At 42.1% G+C, this 21,037-nt stretch overlaps 1 protein-coding gene across 1 annotated transcript in view; it reads right to left on the reverse strand.

Moving 5' to 3' along the window:
• myo3a (myosin IIIA) overlaps positions 1-21,037 on the reverse strand; it is a 355,589-nt gene that overhangs the window by 106,151 nt on the left and 228,401 nt on the right. The window lies entirely within an intron of this gene.

Below are 21,037 nucleotides of genomic sequence, written 5' to 3' on the forward strand. Positions count from 1 at the left end.
TCTAGGCCCGAAACGTCAGCCTTCCTGCTCCTCTGATGCTGCTTGGCCTGCTGTGTTCATCCAGCTCTACACCTTGTTATCTCAGATTCTCCAGCATCTGCAGTTCCTACTATCTCCTAAATGGTTAGTGGCTTGGAGAAGAACTTTCAGGCTGTGTTCCTATTTGCACGCTATCCTAGTCCTTCCAATTGGTAGTGGTCATGGTTTGGAAGATGCTATCTAAGGAGGCTTGGTGAGTCACTTCAATGCATCATGTAGATGGTCCACACTGCTGTCACTGCATCAGTGATGAAGGGGTAATAGCTTCATGTTCATAACTAGTGAAACCAGCATGATACTAATTAAACTTAAATTTATTCAGCTACTCCGGTGGGATTTGAAATCACATTTACATTACATTATTCCAGTCCTTAGGATGATTCTTCCAGCAACATTACCTTTCTGCTACAATTGCCCTTTTACTTGCTTTATTAGAAATGCAGTATAAAGAAAGTATCTTTCTTTGGCTTCACCAGACAAATGACAATATCAGAGACAGAACAGTTCTAAGTCTTTTTGATCGTTTTATATTGTAGCGTTGCAGCCGATGACTGTTGTGACTTTTATCTTAGTTTTTTTTCAGATCTCTGTGGTTAAACAGAGATCTAGTAATCTAGATTCTACTAACATATTGGAGATGGTTGATTCTTTCCAAAAGCAGAACAGCAGTCAACGGTTACATGGCAGGCAAAACTTTCTAAGAGTCGTTGATGTAATTAAGCAGAGACATATTGATAAGGAATCTACTCCACAAACATGCTGATAGTTTTACTGTTCAAATATTACATATACATCATATTAATTTCTAGACGTTTCCCAAACCACACTGGTGATAGCACTTGAGACAGTGTGCAGGCCATGTAAATTATTATAGAGAGTTAATAGATATGTAATTAAATCATGGATTCGCTTACATAATGTACAAAGTCTTGCAAGACAAGACAAAGACATAGGAAATCTCCTGAACTATGGTTCAATTGTTTTGACAGGTGCTCATTGATATTTCTTGGAGAAGTTGTGCAAGTTATTTGAAGTATTCTATGTACTCGATAATACTACTAAATAGTGTGAGATTATTTTATATGTGAGTGCTGAAAGGCTAATTAACTATCCATGGAAGATGCAAATTTATATCGTTCGTGACAGGAAAACAATTACTAATCACCAAACAAAATCAAGTAAAAAGTTAAGACTGCAGATAATCTTCCTTTAATAGAAGTAACTGCTTAATAAAACTTTTCTTTCTGTTGGTCAAATCTTGACAATTATTTATGAAATTACAAGCTAATAGGAGCATAAAAGTTAGTTCTTTAAAGTTTCTCATTTTTCATGCATTAAAATTGCCATTGATTTTCTAGATTAAAAAGGATATCTGTTATATTATGTAAATAAGTATAAAATGTAACACTAAAATCTCAGCACTCTGCTCCTGATCACTCAGGGTCTGTCACCAAATCCTTAATCCATCCCTTTTGCATGTCTTGGCTAGACTTATATCCCGACCAGCATTCTTGTTTTCTAGATCCAGAAGCTGTAACCATCCAAATATGGCACTGAATAGATTTCTTACTCGTAATAAGCTGATCATTGATCATCTATCACCCATTGCTCCTCTCCTGGTTCTTCTTGTGCCAGAATATTGATTTGATGATCCTTGTCTTCCTCCTTTAAATCTCTTGACAGCCTTGGTCCTCTGTACCTCTGCAAATTCTTCCACCATATGTTTCTGGACAGATCCCTGAACCTCCAGCACTTATTGTTCATTGTCCCCTACACTATCCCGTAAACAGCTGTTTGTTTATTCAATGAGCTACAACTTGTCCACCATTTGAAATTCTCTTTCTCAGAATTCCATTTTGTGATTCACCTCCCTGTTTCCAACTGCATCTTTTAGACTTTCTGTTGACTTTTTTTTTGTCCTTCCTGACCCTTTTCCCTTTAATTGTCCTGTTTGATGTTCTCTTGAAGTAAGATAACATCGCTGAGACATTCAATCTGTAATAAGCACCAAAGAAATGTAAGTTGATGTGTAAATTAAATTGTAGAAGAAACATCACAAGAATATTGCATGTCATTATACATTTCTTTTACTTACAAGGATTTATCTGCAGGAGGAGACAACACAATTTATGCTGGTGCACATTCATCCACCAGTGAGAAATGAGTGAGTCAAGTCTGGAAGTTGCATGATAATGGCATTGATCATTATACTAGTATTAGACAGCTAATTTCTTTCCTAAGCAGGTTGTCTGGTATCCTGCTAAGCCAGGATAGTAGCTGCACCTCCACGCAACAGGTTCCTGCTCCTTCATTGCCCCCACATTTTGCTCCTCGTCAGTGATGCTCAGGTCTATTCCCAGTAAAATCCATTTTACTTGAACCCATTATCAGGGAATCCCCTTAAGTGGATATACCTCTGCAGTTGCTTGTGACAGGCGGAATGAGTTCCGAAGGTTGTTGTGAGTTGCTGACTTCTTGAGTGGCGTTTGTAGCTGCTGTTTTTCCTGGAGACATGTCTAGAGAAGCAGAAGAGGAAGATGAAGAAATATTAGCATATTTCATGCAATCCACCCCTTCAAGTGTGGCACTCTGCTGTGTGGTTTGCCATTGTGCTTGACAGTGATCAAGTGAGCAGGATGTGAAGGAGACAATAAAAGAAGCAAATGTCTAGCCTTCAGATGGGAAAGGCTTCCAGTTTCACATTGCTCCAATCGCTCCATGTAACCACAGCCAATGAGGGCCAATGGGCCCTCCTCTTTTTTGAGTTTACTCTCCAGTAATGTATGCTTGTGGCTCATAGCCAGGGAATATTGTAAGTTTGAAGCATGCCACACAGTAGCCATTTTGCTTCCACTGTATCCAAAGCTTTGCGGTGGAAGAACCTTTTAAGACATAAATGTGAGAACAGCATAAATAGCAATTTTCAGTTTGTGTCCTTCAGTTCTGTGATCATACTTTGAAACAGCTGTTTGATTTCTGATGCTTTGCATCGGTTAGCCATCCAGACGCAAGAGGTTTTGAGAAATAGTTCACAAAATTTTTTGCTGTCTCATCTATTTGTTGGGCTGACTTACTTTCAGTATAGAGAAGCAGGTGACAAAAGGGCCACTGACAGAGAATCAGCATCACCTAGAGGTTCAGGAAAGGGGATGCTATAAAAGGTGGTCACAATCAACTGAAGGAGCAGGCAAGAGAACGCCCTGGAGACAGGCGGTGAGCACGTGCCAAAGGACTGTGTGATGTGAGTATCTCGAGACAGGCAGTTGTAATCCTACCTAAAGGAGGTGAACAAAGGACCCCATGACAAGCAGTCAGAGACAGAGATAGATTCATTGGAGCTGATTAGAATTGGTTCTTGTTCTACCAAAGGGACAGGAGCTAGCTATGTGGTGAGACTTTGATAAGTGATTAAGGTATTTTCGATCTAAAATTTTAAGATAGTACACAAATTGATGTCAAAGTTAATAAAATAAAGAAAAGACAACATAGGTAAGTGAATAATTTAATGAAACAATTAAACATCATTAAGGATGACAGGACACATAATGTGTTAAGGCTGCAGCATGTGGGAGTCCCTGGATACCTTTGCAATCCAGGGCAAACATGTCTACAGTAAGCGTTTGAAGTTGAGCAGCTTCAGATTCGAGTTTATGAACTGGATGCTGAACTATAGATACTGTATTGCATCAGGGAAGGGAAGGCTTCCTGGATTCTTTGTATCAGGTGACAGTTAGGCACTTACAATAAGATCTTTTAATTTGTTCCGTAGTCAGGGATAGGAGGGTGTGACAGTAAGTCAGGCAGGTTTGGGAACCCAGAGGACACAAGTCCAACAATGCTCTGCACTAGGACCTCAGCTTTTTACAAATTATCTCAATTACAGAAATAAGTGGAATGGAGGCAAGGTAGCTAAATTCAGAGAGGATACCAAGATAGATAGGAAAACATGTGATAAGGACGGAAAGAGTTTGCAGATGGATAATGATTTACAGTTTGTACAGAGGTAGATGTTTAGAATTAGGTTGGTGTTACTCATACAGCGTAGGGGGAACCCAGGTAAAATAGATAAAGTACTATACAGGTAGAAAAAGATGTAGTGTCTTGAGGGTATGTAGGATAGGAATTGAAAGCACCTGTGGCAAAGCAATTAAAATTGAGGGTGCTCAAGAGGTCAGAATTAGATAAGCAGTCACCTCAGAGGAAATGATTTTTAAGAGGTAGGAAGGGGCAAAGCAAAGGATGGATTTTGAAATTAAGATGAAAATTTTAAATTGAAGTTCTGTTTGACCAGGATCCAATGGTGGTTAGTCGGTACATTGATGGCAGGTGAATGGGCCCTGGCACTAGTTAGGGATCACGAAGCAAATGATCTCATGTTTATGGAAGGTATAATGAGAGCAGCAGCCAAGAATGTGTTGGAACAGAGGTAGCAAAGGCAGGAATTGGGATATTGGCAGCAGTTGACTGAGGTGAGGTTGAAGCTATGTGACGCTACAGAGATGGATATAGGCAATCTTAGTGATAATATGAATATGTGGTTGGAAGCTCACTGAGGATTGAGTATGACACCTTGGTGGTAAAGTCTGATTTCATCTCAGACAAATCCCACCAGTAGGAGGGAAAGAGTCGAGGACTGAAGGGGCAATGAGAACGTGAGTAATGGCAGTGAGCAAGGCTGGGAGTGAATCTGCCAGGTAAGGCATGATGGAGCTGGACCCTGCAGGGTGAAGCAGGACAAAACAGCAGACTGTTTGCTATGTGCAGTGAGCAGTGGATGTCTAAGAAGTGGAGAAAGAGGAGAAGCGAGTGGCTGCAAAACGGGAGGGTGGAGAAACAAATGACTCCAAAGGAGATGGGAGCAATGGAAAGTAGCAACTGACTGCAAGAGAGTGGTGGAGAATTGCATGGCTCCAATAACAGTGATGGAGGGAGGCTGCCAAGTGAAGCCTGTTAACAGAGGAATACGTTTGAAAACAAAATCAAGAAGATTTGAAGTCACAGGTAATGAATTCCTTGCAAACTAAATTTACTTTATATAAGGAGTATGCCAGTTATTGGGGAAAGAAAAGTCTTGTTGCTCACTTATGGCAGTTGCCTTATGCCAATTTAAATAGAAAAAATAATTTAATATGAGGCGAACAGTTCATACCTCTGAGAAGCAAGATCTGTACTTGTCAAAGTAAGGAGCCATGGATAACAAAGGAAACAAGATAACATAAAACTAAATGATAAAACAAAACATACAAAAATGTAAACAGTGGCACTTATCCTGGCAATGGGAAAGACGCTAAAAATAGCAATTATTGAAGAAACAGATACAAAGAGAAGAAGCAGAGAAAGAAGCTTACGATGGATTATCAAAGGAGTATAAAAATTAGGAAAAATAATATGGTCAGGAATCATGCATTATCCTTGAAAACTATAAACAGTGGTGCTGTCAATGAAAATAAGGAAATTACAGGTACGTTAAATAATTGTGATGCAATCACATTTATTGAGGTTGTTGTCTTGCTCGCTGAGCTGGCTTGTTCTCATTCAGACGTTTCATCACCATGTTAGGTGATATCATCAGTGCAGCGTCCGATGAAGCGGTATTATTCTACTCCACTTGGAATTTATACTGTATGGAGTGTTGTGGTGAGTAGTATCATTTCTGGTTTTGATCTGTATGGGTTTGTATATGGGGTCCAATTCTATAGGTTTGTTGATTGAAGTATGAGTGGAGAACCATGCCTCTAGAAATTCCCGTGCGTGTATATGATTGGCTTGCGCTGCTTTGGTTACCTTGTCCCAGTTAAACTGATGACCTTCATTGTCTGAGTGTACTGATATTAACTGGGACAAGGTAACCATAATAGCCCAAGCCAATCATATCCACGCACGGGAATTCATAGGAGGCATGGCTCTCCACGTGTAATGCAATCAACAAACATATAGAATTGGACCCCATTTCCAAACCCATACAGATCAAAATCGGAAATGACAGTAGTCACCATAATGGAACAAACAGGATAAATTTCAAGCGGAGTAGAATAACACCGCTTCATCGGAGGCTCCACTGACGATGTCACCTAGCATGGTGACGAAACATCTGAACGAAAACAAGGCAGTTCGGCGAGCAAGTCAACAATCTCACCCACAACCCGAGCTACAGATCTTTGCAATAGCATTTACTATCAATAAAGTGGTCAGCATGATGGCCCTTTCAAGGAAAATAATCAGAGAAAGGACTAACAAAAATTAACAAAAGCAAAATAACAAGAATGAGGAAGATAATGGGACTTAAGAATAACAAAACCCCAAGATCAGATAGCTCCATCCCAGTGTTTTAAAGTAAATAGATGATAATATTGCAGACACCTGGACTATAATCTTCTAAATTTCTCTCAATTTGTGAAACATACCTTACAATTAGAAAATTGTGCATATCATGCTGCTATTTTAAAAAAGATGACAAATATAAACCAGGGAATTATGGATCAGTTAGCCTACTATCTATTGCCAGATTGCTACTGTCAATAATTTTGAATGCAGAGTGTTGCAAAGTTGGGTAGAGTATTTGATGTTTGTAAAATGATAGGGGAGGGAGAAGTATGCATGTTCACTTCAAAAGATGATGTAATTTTCTAGGCTTGGAGATTTTAAAAAATGTCTACAGGCAATAGCGGATGCATAAAGAGTTCTCAAAATTGAAACAGTTGTATCAAAAGGCTGTGTAATTGGCAACCAGGCAGTAGTTTGTTTTGTTATTACGGTAACCCAATTAAAAATCAGCCAATTAATTTAACCCAGGTAATAGAAGCTAAAAGATGGTTTTCACAACCTAGGACCAATCCTATTGTAAGAAATTCATAGGTCATCAAGGGCATAAAAGAAGAGGGCATTTGAAAATCGGTGTGAGAGCAATTGCCATCTGTTACAGTTAACAACCAATAGCCCTAAAGAGAAAATCACTCGCTCTCACAGAATTCTCTAAGCTCTCCGAAAACCATCATCTGACTAAAGGAACAACGGCACTCTTAGCTAATATTCCTGACACAAAGATTTGACGGAGAAAGGTGTTCCTTACTGAAGAACAACGGAGAAGGCACCGAACATTCTGGAAAACGTATCATGGCTGTAATTTTAAGAGACTAAGTTTTAAGTATTTTTTTAAAATTTGATTTATATAGGTGGGACTTGTATTTATTGGACCAGCATACCATTACAATGTTGTCTTATTCGGAATATTCTTTAGTTAAGGGGGAATTTTTTAGTTTGTTAGTAGTTCTGTTAATTTGTTCACTGTTAAAGTTAGATAAATAAATTGTTACTAGTTGATTATAGACTGACTATCAGGAGTTTATTTCATTTAACCTCCCCTTTATAACAGACTGGGAGGTGTGAGGCAGGTTACACCACTTTATACACTTTGTTTCACAGATTACGAGGCGAGGTGAGCTTCTCTAGGTGTTTCGGTTTCAGTTATTCAGAGGGAATGGGGGTCGACCTCTGCTTCATAACAAGTATTTATACAATGATTTGGTTTTGCAATATATCACATGAAGACAGTCATGCAATCTGCTTCAAATTCTGCCCAACAACAAACCGAGTGTCTTGGTTACCATGGAGACAGAGGCCAAGATTGAGACGTACTGGAAGCAAGGTGCAAAACATACATATCTGAAAACAAAGGCAGGAGTATTTGACCTAACTGTAAAGTTCCATTTCTCAGTCTCCCGGTTTTGAGACAGACAGAGAAATTTCAGAGAAACAGAATGCTGCAGTGGACATAGCATATAACAAGCTGTTCTGGATACCACACCTTTAGAATGATATAGTGGGCTTGGAGAGAGTGTAGATTTCCCAGAAATGTGTTTGGAATAGGAGTTAAATTATGAGGAGAGTTTACATAGACTAGAGTTGTACTTTGAAGATCAAAACTTTCAAGTTACAAAGTGAACAGCTAGTAGGGTTGGACAGAAACTACTCGCATTAGATGGGCAGTGTTAGCTTAAGTCCCATACTTTAAAAATGTGAGGTTGATCTTTCAGGATTGACATTAGGAAATTCTTCTCCACAGAAAAGGTGATTAATATTTGGAATTCATGTCTGCAAATGGCAAAATCCTGGAATAATAGTTCATTTTAAATTTCAGATTGATAGATTTTTATTATCCAAGGGTATTAAGGAATCTAGGGAAAAAAACAATTACAGGTTGTTTGGTTGTAGATCTCACTGAATAGTTGGACAGGCTAAAGATCTAAGTAGCCTACTCCTTTTTCTATGTTGCTATGATTTGATATCAGATCAGTAAAATAGACAGTTAGAGTCTATAATTGTAGTCAAGTTAAATCAAAACATGGTAAGCAATACATTGACTTGGTGCCTCAGCAGTGATCTGGATAATAATGCAATTATTACTCAACTGATATTGGCAGTCAAACAATTATTATATGCTAAAAAATACTCCACATACTTTCATTTACCTTTTTCCATTTATAAGAATTTATAAGAAGTTACCTGGGCTTCAGGAATTGTGTTATGAGGAGAGATTATAAAATTAGGCCTGTGTTCTCTAGAATATTGAAGATCAAAGGGTGATCTGAATGAAGTCTTCAAGGTATTAATAGGAAAAGATAGGGTAGATAAACTATTTCCACTGGTTGGACATTCTAGAACTGGGGGACATAGTCTGAGAATTTGGGTCACATTGTTCAGGAGAGATGTTAGGAAACACTTCTAAACACAGGGTGGTAGATGTTTGGAACTCTCTTCCACAAATGGCAGTGGATGCTGGATCATTTGTTAGTTTTAAATCTGAGATAGATGATTTTTTGTTACACAAAGGTATTTAGGGATATAAGCCAAAGGCAACTATCTGGAGTTAGACCATAATCAATCAGGATCTCACTGAATTGTGGATCACAGCCTACTCCTTTTCCTATAACCTCTGTTCATTGTAAAATTTATAATGGTAAGTGCTGAAGAACACTTGTCATGTAGTATCTAAATCCTTCCACTGTGAAGATGTGACAGTGCTATCATTGGTAAGAGAGAGAAATAGGAATAGAAATATAAGGACAGAATTAACGACTTTAGAATGGTAACTAACTATTTTCATATACCTTGATCATGTTACTATTATCCTGCACAATCTGTGACTTAACTGATGTACCACAAGAACATTTTAAGGAGTTTAGTCTTTCACTTTATAGTGCTGTTCATAAGACCAAATATCATTAGCCTTTATTATGGCTTCACCTAGTCACTTCAATTTCCAATATATATTGGGAGAGCAGTTTAACAGGCAGCTGAGCTTTATACTATCAGCAAAGTCAGAATTATCTTCCTGATGTCATCTTATACTAATCCATTATTGCCATGATTGCATCTTATCTGAGGTGGGTCTATGTTATTTCTTGTGGAATTTCTAGAAAGAGTAACCAAGGATTAAATGTCACATTTTCTCTTCCGTTCCAAGTTTTGATTTCTTCCCTCACATAGATATTTACATCCTAACAAAGCATCAGTATTTTCAATCCAATTCTTGAGGAAACTCAGATTTGATAACAACAGATTTTTAGGGCACTCTTTCAGAAATAGTTTGATTTTCATTTCTTGTGGCGTTTATGGATGAAGAAAGAAAATCTCCTCACTTCAACTCTCTTCTGCCAAGTAATTTCAAACTGTTTCCTCATGTTATCTACTCTTCATCCACAAAAACTGCTTCTCTCCATCAGACGGTTTCATGTTTTGAACACGCCTATTAAATCTATTCTTCACCTTTTCCATTTTAAGGAGAACAATCTCAGCTTCTTGAATCTCTCTGAAGTTGTGCATCTCTGATACCGTTCTCATAAATGTCATGTGTGCAATTTAACTGCCTTCCTAAGTGTGGTGCCCAAAATTAGGCACTTTGCTCAAACTGGAATTTAACTTCACATTCCCAATGATATAGCATAACTTCTTTGTTTTTGTACTCCATGCCTATGTTTGTTATCTAACAATCCCATATGCTTTTTACAGTCCCAGCAAATTGTTTTACCATTTTTAAAGACTAATGCACAGGCACCCTGGCTCTGTTCCTGACGCAACCCTCACCTCAAAAACAATCTCCTCCATTACTATGGAAATGCCTTACTTCATTGTTAAGCTATAAAATTGTTCTGACTAAGCCAAGCAGCACAAGCCATACTAAGATGTATCCATTTGAAAATAGAAATTAGAAATAATATATGACAGGGAAAGATTGAGAGAGGAGTTGTTTACCTCACAAAGGCAATAATAGCTGTGAAATACAGAGTCATCCACCTACAAGAAAAGAAAACAGGAAACAATGAAGACAGGCATGAGAAATCTTCATGTCAATCTGATCTACAACCAAGGCTTCAGCAAAATCCGAACTGAAATAATGTAATCTGCTAAAAATGGTGGGAGATCAGGAAAACCCCATAGAAATTTACCTTCAGGGGCTCTATTAAACAGAAAACTTCGGAGATTCTCCATTTTAAACTCACTCACCATTTCTTTTTAACAGATTGAAGGAAATATGTGGGATTTCCTCATTCCAAATCTTTCAAGCTACCCTCAAACATTTAGCTCTCATTCATTCACTAATGCTTCCTGCAATCATGTCTCCTGCTGTTAGTATTTGATCAGGGAATTAGCTTATGAAATCACTGATCTGCAACTGGATAACAGTTGGTGTAACTGTTTAATATATGGCTATGTGATTACTGCCTGCACAGTGACCCTGAGTTGAAGCTTACAGCAAAACTGTAAGCTTCTATCTATGCTTCATGCCTTGTAGCATAAGGTATAAACACCAAAATAGACTTACATAGGAGGAGGGCCATAACACTTAGTGGTCCCTCAATAGATTCAAGGGAGAGTACCACTACTCTCTTGGTATGTGAAGGCTGGCGATGGAAAAACTTGAGAGTTCTTCCCATCTCTAACAAAATTAGAATTATTATCCTCTCTGTGCTCATCTTATCTACTGTATCATCTATTCACTATGGCCCCCTGTCTATGCACTGCATCGCTGAAGAAACCAAGGCAATGGTGAAGATAGAGGAAGAGCAACAGCCCAAGACCTAGGGACATTGACTTCACTGAAACTGCTTTAAAAGATGTTTTCAGTGCAAAGATGCAATAACACAACATCAATGACTTGTTTTTAAATAGTGTCTTTAACATAGAAACAGCATCCCACGATGTGTCCCAGAGCCATGAGGAAAATTGCCACAATTATTGAATGGAAATAAAATTATGACAGATGGAATTTAATCTAAGAAAGTGTGAGATCAAGCAGTTAGGATCCAAAAACGACAAAGCAGAATTTTGCTGCAGAGCATTAGATGGGGAACTGGTAAGGAGTAAAGAGTTTTAATTGTCGATGTAAACAAATCACTAAAAGCGAGTAAAAGCTAATAAAAGTTGACCTCAATTTTAAGCGGAGTTGAATACAAAACGGAGAAAGTTATGCTTCAGTTGTACAAAACTTTCTTATGACCTAGCTGCATTCAGCATTGGGCTCCAACCCTCAAGAAAGATATATTGACTTTAGTGTGAGTACAGCGCAGATTCATCAGAATGATACCAGGGTTGAGAGGGTTAAATTAAGAGGGAAGTTGCATAAAGCTGCCTTGTATCCTTTGAGTCTAGAAGATTGAGTAATTTGATTGAGGCATTTAAAATGATTGAACAATCTGATAAAGTAAATGCAGAAAACATTTTCTCGACTAGTTCTGATGGAAATTCCAAAATGAGGGGGCAGGATCTTTAATGAATGAAATTGTGAAGCAGTTTTTCACAGAAAGGGCAGTGAAAATTTGGAATTTCATAGAATCCCTACAGTATAGGAACAGGCCCTTCAGCCCAACAAGTCCACACTGACCCTCCAAAGAGCATCCCACCCAGACCCATTGCCCCACTCCTTTTCCCTGTAACCCACCTAACCTACACATCCCTGAACACAATGGGTAATTTAGCATGACCAATCCACATAGCCTGCACATCTTTGGACTGTGGGAGGAAACCAGAGCACCAGGAGGAAACCCACGCAAACACGGGGAGAATGTGCAAACTCCACACAGACAGTCATCCGAAACTGGAATTAAACCTGGGTCCCTGGCACTGTGAGGCAGCACTAAGCTACCATGCCATGGAAAGCTGTGGAAGTGAACATGAACAAGATCAATTTGGACTTTCAGAAGGCCTCTGACAAGGTGCTGCACAGGAGGCTGTTAAACAAGATGAGAGCCCATGGTGTTAGGGGCAAGGTACTGGCACAGATAGGGTATTGGCTGACTGGCAGAAGGTAAAGAGCGGGGATAAAGGAGTCTTTTTCTGCAGCTGGTGACTAGTCAGGTTTCATAGGGGTCAGTGTTAGGATCACAACTATTCATATTACACATTAACTAACTGGATGAATGAACTGAGGGCATTGTTGCTAAGGTTGCAGATGACACAAAGATAGGTGGTGGGACACGTAGTGATGAAGGGGCAGGGAGGCTGCAGAAGGACTTGAAAGGCTACGTGAATGGGCAAAAAAGGGGTAGATGGAATACAATGTGGCAAAGTATGAGGTTATACATTTTCATAGGAAAAATAGAGGTGTAGACTATTTTCTAAATGGAAAGACGCTTCAGAAATCTGAAGTGCAAAGGGACTTGGTAGTCCTAGTTCAGGATTCTGTTAAAGTTAAATGGAGGTTCAGTTGGCAGTTAGGAAGGCAAATGCAATGTTAGCATTCATTTCAAGAGGGCGAGAATACAAGAGCAGAGATGTACTGCTGAGGCTTTGGTCACAATTTGGAATATTGCAAGCAGTTTTGGGGCCAATATCTAAGAATAGATGTGTTAGCTTAGGAGGGTGTCCAGAGGAGGTTTACAAGAATGATCTGGGAATGAAGAACTAGTCACATGAGGAGCAGTTATGGTGCCTGTGTCTGTACTCAATGGGGTTTAGAAGGACAAGAGGGATCTGATTGAACCTTACAGAATACTGAGAGTCCTGGATAGAGTGGATGTGGAGAAGATGTTTACAATAATTGGAGAGACTAGGACCGAAGAGCAGAGCCTCAGATGAGGGGACAACCCTTCAGAACTGAGATGAAGAGGAATTTCTTCAGCCAGAACGTGATGAATCTATGGAACTCATTGCCACAGAAGGCTGTGGAGGATAAATTGTCGAGTGTATTTAAAATAGACATATAAAGGTTTTTGATTGGTTAGAGGATTAAGGGTTACAGGAAGAAGGCAGGAGAATGGGGTTGAGAAACACATCAGCCATGTTCGAATGGGAGAGCAGAATTGATGGGCTGATTAGCCCTATTCTGCTCTTATATCCTATAGTTTTATGGTTCAATGGAAGCTGGGACAGTTGAGACTTACAAGACTGAGCTAAACAGATTCTTACAAACATACTGTGACACTGCAAATCTGAAATGAAGACAGAAAATACTAGAAAATCTTGGATCAGGCAGTATTTGTGGAGACCATAACAAAATCGCTGAACAGGATCTGATGCTGACAAGTGTGAGCTCAAGACCAGCTTTTCAACTGATAGAATAGATAATGAGAAGCTGTTCCTGTTCATAAAAGGAACAAGAATGAGCGAGCACAGATGTGAAATGATATGCTTAAGTAACAATGGTGCAGTGCCAAAGCGAATGTTTAGGGTATGGAATAGACTGCCTGAAAGTGGGGCGGAGGCAGGCTCGATTGAGGTATTCAAGAGGGCATTGGATGACTATTTGGATAGAAATAGTGTGCAGGATTATGTGGAAAAAGCAGGAGATGGTAACCTGGTAATGTTGTGTGTTTGAAGAGCTGGTGTAGGCAAGATGTGCCATATAGAGATTCTGATCAAGTCCCTGACTCCCCATGCACCATTCAACTCTTAACTTTATTTCTCCTTTAACAGGTGCTGCCAGACTTGGTCTGCATTTCCAACATTTTCTGTAACTGAAATCTTTGTTAGTTAAGAATATCAAGGGGTATGGAACGGACTTTATATATTATTCAAATCTCTGCTTCAAATTCATCAAATGACTTCTGCAGTAAATCTTAAATGTGATTCAATTAGGAGAATGATTTTATTGAATATTTTCAATGCTAGAAAATCTAATTGGAATGATTTTTACGAAGTATTTTGTCAGGCGAATACCCTTTAAATTGCAAAGTTTTGATCAAAAAATATTTTAAGTAAGTGATTAGGCCCTAAAACATGTGTAGAGAAGATTATGAGTCCAATTCTTGGTGCCAGAGGATAAACTCAAAGGAAGGAGGGGAGAAGCCAGGGATCTTGAAAAAAGTGATTGACTGAGAACCTTTGTAATTAGTACCATCCATACTACTATATACAGAAAAGAAACATCCATGCAACAATATTCAGCCAGAAGTGCTGAGCAGATGATTCACCTCAGCCTCCTCCAGTGGTCCCTAGCATTACAGACACCAGTCTTCAGCCAATTCTATTCACTCCATGTGATATCAGAAAACGATTGGAGACACTGGATACTGCAAAGGCGACAGGCCCTGACAACATTCTGGCAATAGAACTGAAGACTTGTGCTCCAGAACTTGCTGTTCTTCTAGCCAAGCTGTTCCAGTACAGTTACAGCACTGGCATCTACCTGACAGTGTGGAAAATTGTCCAGGCACACATCTTATGCACAAAAAGCAGGACAAATCCAACCCAGCCAATTACCACCCCAACAGTCTCCTCTCGGTTATTAGCAAAGTGATGGTAAGTGTCATCAACAGTGCTATCAAGCAGCACCTGCTCAGCAATAACCTGCTCAGTGACGCCCAGTTTGGGTTAATTTAAATAGGATCCCTTGCCTCATGGTTATCTTGCCCTAGCCCAAAATGTATTCATGTTTCAAAAGAAACCATTTTAATCAAGCTTTGAGTTAAAGAAAGAGTGAGTTTATTAGCACTGAAATATGAGAAAGATTATTAAATACTACATACATGTATGTGTATATATAAAACACAGATTTGAAATGAAAGGTGATTCCCAAAAAGATTTAAGTTAAAAAGGTATATTTGAATCAATCTTTGGCTGGTCCATGATAAATTGATTCTGAAAGCCTGCGGCTGTTAAGTTGAATAATTCCAATTGGTGCTTGATTGGACAGTCTTAGTTTTGCAGCTAGACAAAAGGAATTTGTTCACATTTATGTTGTCAATGGCTGTGCTGACTGACTTTCAGTCATTAGAAAGACTTTGAACAGAATCTTCCAAGGCCCTAAATGATGTGGGCTGTGATGAACAATTTGGAAGAATGGGAGATTTCAAATGAGATCCTTCAAAATTCCTGACATGACAGTCTGAGTGGGTACCTGGCCTGTGCAGGTCATCGCCTGCTCCTCCAGAGCTGTTTCCATCTTGGAAACCCAGCACTAATACCTCACTGCATAGTCAATGGGCAGCAGTTGCAAATACACAATGTCCACAACATCTGGCATCTGACATGCCAGCATCTTGGCATCACCATGGTACATCTCTGATCCACAAAGTACTTACTGTACCCTATTTTAATGATGCATTTTGGTGTGCACTGGCACCTTTCATTGTAATGCTGCTCCAGGGACAGGCACCCAGCTCATGGACTCAACCAGGCTGCATTTCAGGATCCTCACTTGCTCCCTTAGCACTCACTCATTTTGTGCCTACCTGGATGTATACAGCATCTCTGTCTTGCCTTGGATTTCAGACCTTCATCCCCTCAGCTTTACCTTAAAGGCTCACAGTACTCGTGTCTTTCCTTGTAATGTAGCATAGACAAAGTCAGGCAAGCTGGTTAGCAATCATCAGTCACGGGGATGGACATGTTGCTGTATGGCACTGGGTGACGTTAATCTCACACCTGCACCATGTGCCAGACACACTGCATATGCTGCAAGCAGATGCCCATGTCTCAAAATGGAGCCCTCAGTCAAGTCTAGGGAGATAGATTTCAGTCAGGGAGTCCTGGCACAGTTAGCCAAGGGCAGCATCCACTATTGGTCCAGAAGCTGGGACACTTAGGGCATCATGTTCAGAATCCCTTCAACATAGAGCCCGAGGAGCCAAATGTGGGCCCTTCACCACCCATCTTGGCTAGCTGTTTTCTCTCGAAATCAGAGAAAGGGAGGGTTTGAGTGACATGAAAATGGGTGGCATGGCTTTTAGTCTGCGCAAAGGTGGTGAAGTGTGACTGAGTATGCAGCACAAAGGCCATGCAGAGTTAATAGTGTGGGGGGTGTTGGGTGAGAACGAGTGAGAGAAGATTTTGCAGGCAATAGTTAGAGGTCGGTGCATTGCCTTAGATACTGAGAATGAGGTAACAGAGAGAAGATGTTGGCACTTACCCTGGTTGAGCAGCGGAGGTCAATGAACTGCCTATGGTATTGCTGCTTGTTTCTACAGATGGTTGAGACTGCATGGCAAACATGGACTAGGTTGGCAGGGTCTGAGCTCTGGAATCCTCTGGCAGGCCTGGGGAAAGAGGGTAGCACTTCCCTGAACCACCCTGTGCACCAGGACCACCAGATCCTCAATGTAAAAGCAGAGCACCAACTTCCTGTTGTCTGCCATGATGGGGGCAAATGTCATGAACAGGGCAGTGCAGCTCCACTTGGCCATTGCTTGATCAGGTGCAGAACAGCCTTTTAAAGACGGCATCGGTGCTAAGGATCCTGTGATATCCTAGTGGTGGTGGGTACTCCTGGCTAGTGGAAGAATCAGGCTAGTCTCAGACAAGAAGGTGTGTGGTAGGTAGTTAATGAGCTGAATTTGGGATAATCACCTGAGAAAGTTTGTCAGGCCTTGTGGAGAGAAACCCTCCATGAAACTTGACGAGAATGACACAATCCTAATATTGGCATAACAAATTTCCAGCAGCTTACTTTATAATAGCAACACAAATTAAGCCTCACTTTTATCAGTCTTTATAACCTGTAACTTTACAGATGCTGCAACCCTGACAGCTTTACAGACAGACCTCATGTTATCTGGCATTCTCCAGGCTGATTAATACTGGGCAAAAAAAACAAAACAATTGAGTTCCTTCAGGAATAAGACACAAAACTTATCGTTTATTGATTTCCTTCTCTCTAACTAAAAGGCTCTGCTGATTAGGCTTGATCATCTTTCAGAAATATTGATCCACCAAGGTGCAAACAATTAAATTTTACGTCTCTATTAGCATAAAATACATTTCAACGCATTGGGGCCAACAAAATGTTTTGTTAACAATTTCTTTTAAATTACCGTGATTGAACATTTATATGCAGTGTGCGCTGGCCTTAAAACAGCATAATCACAACCCAGTAACTTGAGTTAATCACCCTCACTAATGCCTAAAACTTAAAAGGCTGTTTCATCACATCTGATCCACAGTGATTGTTGAAACAGTCAGCAATATGTAAATAATTTTACTTATTCTGAATGTCTTATTAAGAATGACACGCCACAAAAGTAATTGTGGAAGCAAATGATATTGGTCACTATATCAGCTGCAATGGTGCCATAAAATGAATACATTTAAAGTCTGACCTCTGATAAAGATTAATACAGTTCCTAAACTGAAACAAATTCACCAAAATCATGTCATGCCATGAGTGAGATGGAAGGTGTGAAATGAAACACAGGAAGAATTCTACCCTATTAAATTGTGCCAACGCAGTGGTAATAAGCAAGACCAAAGCTAAGCTGAAGCAGTTTAAACTGCTTTGTTGCAGCAACATTTCAATCTAAAAAGATCCATTTGCCACTTCTGACTTGAAAATCATCTATGCATGAAATTATTGTGGGTTACAGAGAGGGCATGACTCACCAATCAATTTGAGGTTTGAAAACCCGTTCCAATTTTCTCACACAATCCTTGGAGATTTGTTAGTGTGGTATCTTCCCAAAATGGCCACTCCTGGTACCTTCTCTGTCACCCATACTGTGAATTGGTGCTGGCAAAGTGTTTCAGAAATAGTAGGAACTGCAGATGCTGGAGAATCTGAGATAACAAGGTGTAGAGCTGGATGAACACAGCAGGCCAAGCAGCATCAGAGGAGCAGGAAGGCTGACGTTTTGGGCCTGGACCCTTCTTCAGAAATGGGGGAGGGGAAGGGGGTTCTGAAATAAATAGGGAGAGAGGGGGAGGCGGATAGAAGATGGATACAGGAGAAGATAGGTGGAGAGGTGACAGACAGGTCAAAGAGATGGGGATGGAGCCAGTAAAGGTGAGTGTAGGTGGGGAGTTAGGGAGGGGATAGGTCAGTCCAGGGAGGACGGACAGGTCAAGGGGACAGGATGAGGCTAGGGAGGAGATGGGGGTGGGGCTTGAAGTGGGAGGAGGGGATAGGTGGGAGGAAGGACAGGTTAGGCAGGTGGGGACAAGCTGGGCTGGTTTTGGGATGGGGTAGGGGGAGGGGAGATTTTGAAGCTTGTGAAGTCCACATTGATAGCATCAGGCTGCAGGGTTCCCAAGCAAAATATGAGGTGCTGTTCCTGCAACCTTCAGGTGGCATCGATGTGACACTGCAGGAGGCCCAGGATGGACATGTCATCTGAGGAATGGGAGGGGGAGTTGCAATGGTTCACGACTGGGAGGTGCAGTTGTTTAGTGCGAACCGAGCATAGGTGTTCTGCAAAGCGGTCCCCAAGCCTCCGCTTGGTTTCCCAGATGTAGAGGAGGCCACAACGGGAACAGTGGATACAGTATACCACATTAGCAGATGTGCAGGTGAACATCTGTTTGATGTGGAAGGTTTTCTTGGGGCCTGGGATGGGGGTGAGGGCGGTGGTGTTGGGGCAGGTGTAGCACTTCCTGCTACACCTCCCACCACCGTCGCTCCACCCACCACTGATGCCGACGTCGCTCTGCCCATTGCTCCACAGCCAGCAGCTCCAGAGGAGACAGCAACACCCAGCCCTGCCGAGTCTTCACCATCCCCCCCAGACCTCCCCCTTACTGAGGACGAACGGTCAGTCCTCAGTAAAGGGCTCACCTTTGTCCCCCTCCACACAAACATGAACGAATACCGCTCACGCTTGGACGTTGAACAGTTTTTCTGCCACCTCCGCCTCCGCGCCTAACCCTCCCTCTACTGACCCCTTCTCCTGCCTCCAACACACCCCCTCCCGCTGGACACCACCCCAAGGCCTCCTACCCTCCCACGACCTCTTCATCTCCAACTGCCGCTGAGACATCAATCGCCTCAACTTCTCCGCCCCTCTCACCCACTCCAACCTCTCCCCCGCAGAACCTGCAGCCCTCGGCTCCAATCCCAACCTCACCATAAAACCCGCAGACAAGGGAGGGGCAGTTGTGGTATGGTGCACTGACCTCTACATTGCCGAGGCCAGACGCCAACTCTCCGACACCTCCTCCTACCACCCCCTTGATCATGACCCCACCCCCGACCACCAAACCATCATCTCCCAAACCAGCCACAACCTCATCACCTCAGGTGACCTCCCACCCGCAGCCTCCAACCTCATCGTTCCCCAACCTCGCATCGCCTGCTTCTATCTCCTTCCCAAAATCCACAAACCTGACTGCCCTGGTCGACCCATTCTCTTCGCCTGCTCCTGCCCCACTGAACTTATCTCCACCTATCTCGCCTCCATTTTCTCCCCCTTGGTCCAGGAACTTCCTACCTACGTCCGTGACACCACCCACGCCCTCCACCTCCTCCAAAACTTCCAATTCCCTGGTCCCCAATACCTCATCTTTACCATGGACGTCCAGTCCCTATACACCTGCATTCCCCATGCAGATGGCCTAAAGGCCCTCCGCTTCGTCCTGTCCCACAGGCCTGACCAGTCCCCCTCCACTGACACCCTCATCCGCTTAGCTGAACTCGTCCTCACCCTCAACAACTTCTCTTTCAATTCCTCCCACTGCCTACAGACAAAGGGGGTGGCCATGGGTACCCGCATGGGCCCAAGCTATGCGTGCCTCTTTGTAGGTTACGTGGAACAATCCCTCTTCTGTAGCTACACTGGCCCTAAACCCCACCTCTTCCTCCGTTACATTGATGACTGTATCGGCGCCGCCTCGTGCTCCCACGAGGAGCTCGAACAGTTCATCCACTTCACCAACACCTTCAACCCCAACCTTAAGTTCACCTGGGCCATTTCTGATACCTCTCTTTCCTTCCTGGACCTCTCTGTTTCCATCTCTGGCAACCACCTAGAAACCGATATCCATTTCAAGCCCACCGACTCCCACAGCTACCTAGAATACACCTCCTCCCACCCACCTTCCTGCAAAAATGTCATCCCCTATTCCCCTATTTGCTTCTGCCGCATCTTTTCCCAGGATGAGGCATTCCACTCCCGAACATCTCAGATGTCCTTGTTTTTCAGGGACCGCAACATCCCCCCCCAGTGGTTGAGAACGCCCTCGATCGTGTCTCCCGCATTTCCCGCAACTCATCCCTCACACCCCCTCCCCACAATAACAACAAAAACAGAATTCCCTCTCCTCCTCACATAACACCCCACCAACCTCCGGATCCAACGCATCATCCTCCGACACTTCCGCCATCTGCAATCCGACCACACCAGCAAAGACATTTTTCCCCTCCCACCCTTATCTGCTTTCTGGAGGGACCACTCTCTCCGTGACTCCCTTGTCCGCTCCACATTCCCCTCCAGCCCCATCACACCCGGCACTTTTCCCTGCAACCGCAGGAAGTGCTACACCTGCCCCTACACCTCACCCCCATCCCAGGCCCCAAGAAAACTTTCCACATCAAACAGATGTTCACCTGCACATCTGCTAATGTGGTATACTGTATCCGCTGTTCCCGTTGTGGCCTCCTCTACATCGGGGAAACCAAGCAGAGGCTTGGGGACCGCTTTGCGGAACACCTACGCTCGGTTCGCACTAAACAACTGCACCTCCCAGTCGCGAACCATTTCAACTCCCCCTCCCATTCCTCAGACGACATGTCCATCCTGGGCCTCCTGCAGTGCCACAACGATGCCACCTGAAGGTTGCAGGAACAGCACCTCATATT

This window comes from Rhincodon typus, chromosome 2 (genome assembly GCF_021869965.1).
Source record: "Rhincodon typus isolate 14 chromosome 2, sRhiTyp1.1, whole genome shotgun sequence".
In the NCBI taxonomy this organism is placed as follows: domain Eukaryota; kingdom Metazoa; phylum Chordata; class Chondrichthyes; order Orectolobiformes; family Rhincodontidae; genus Rhincodon; species Rhincodon typus.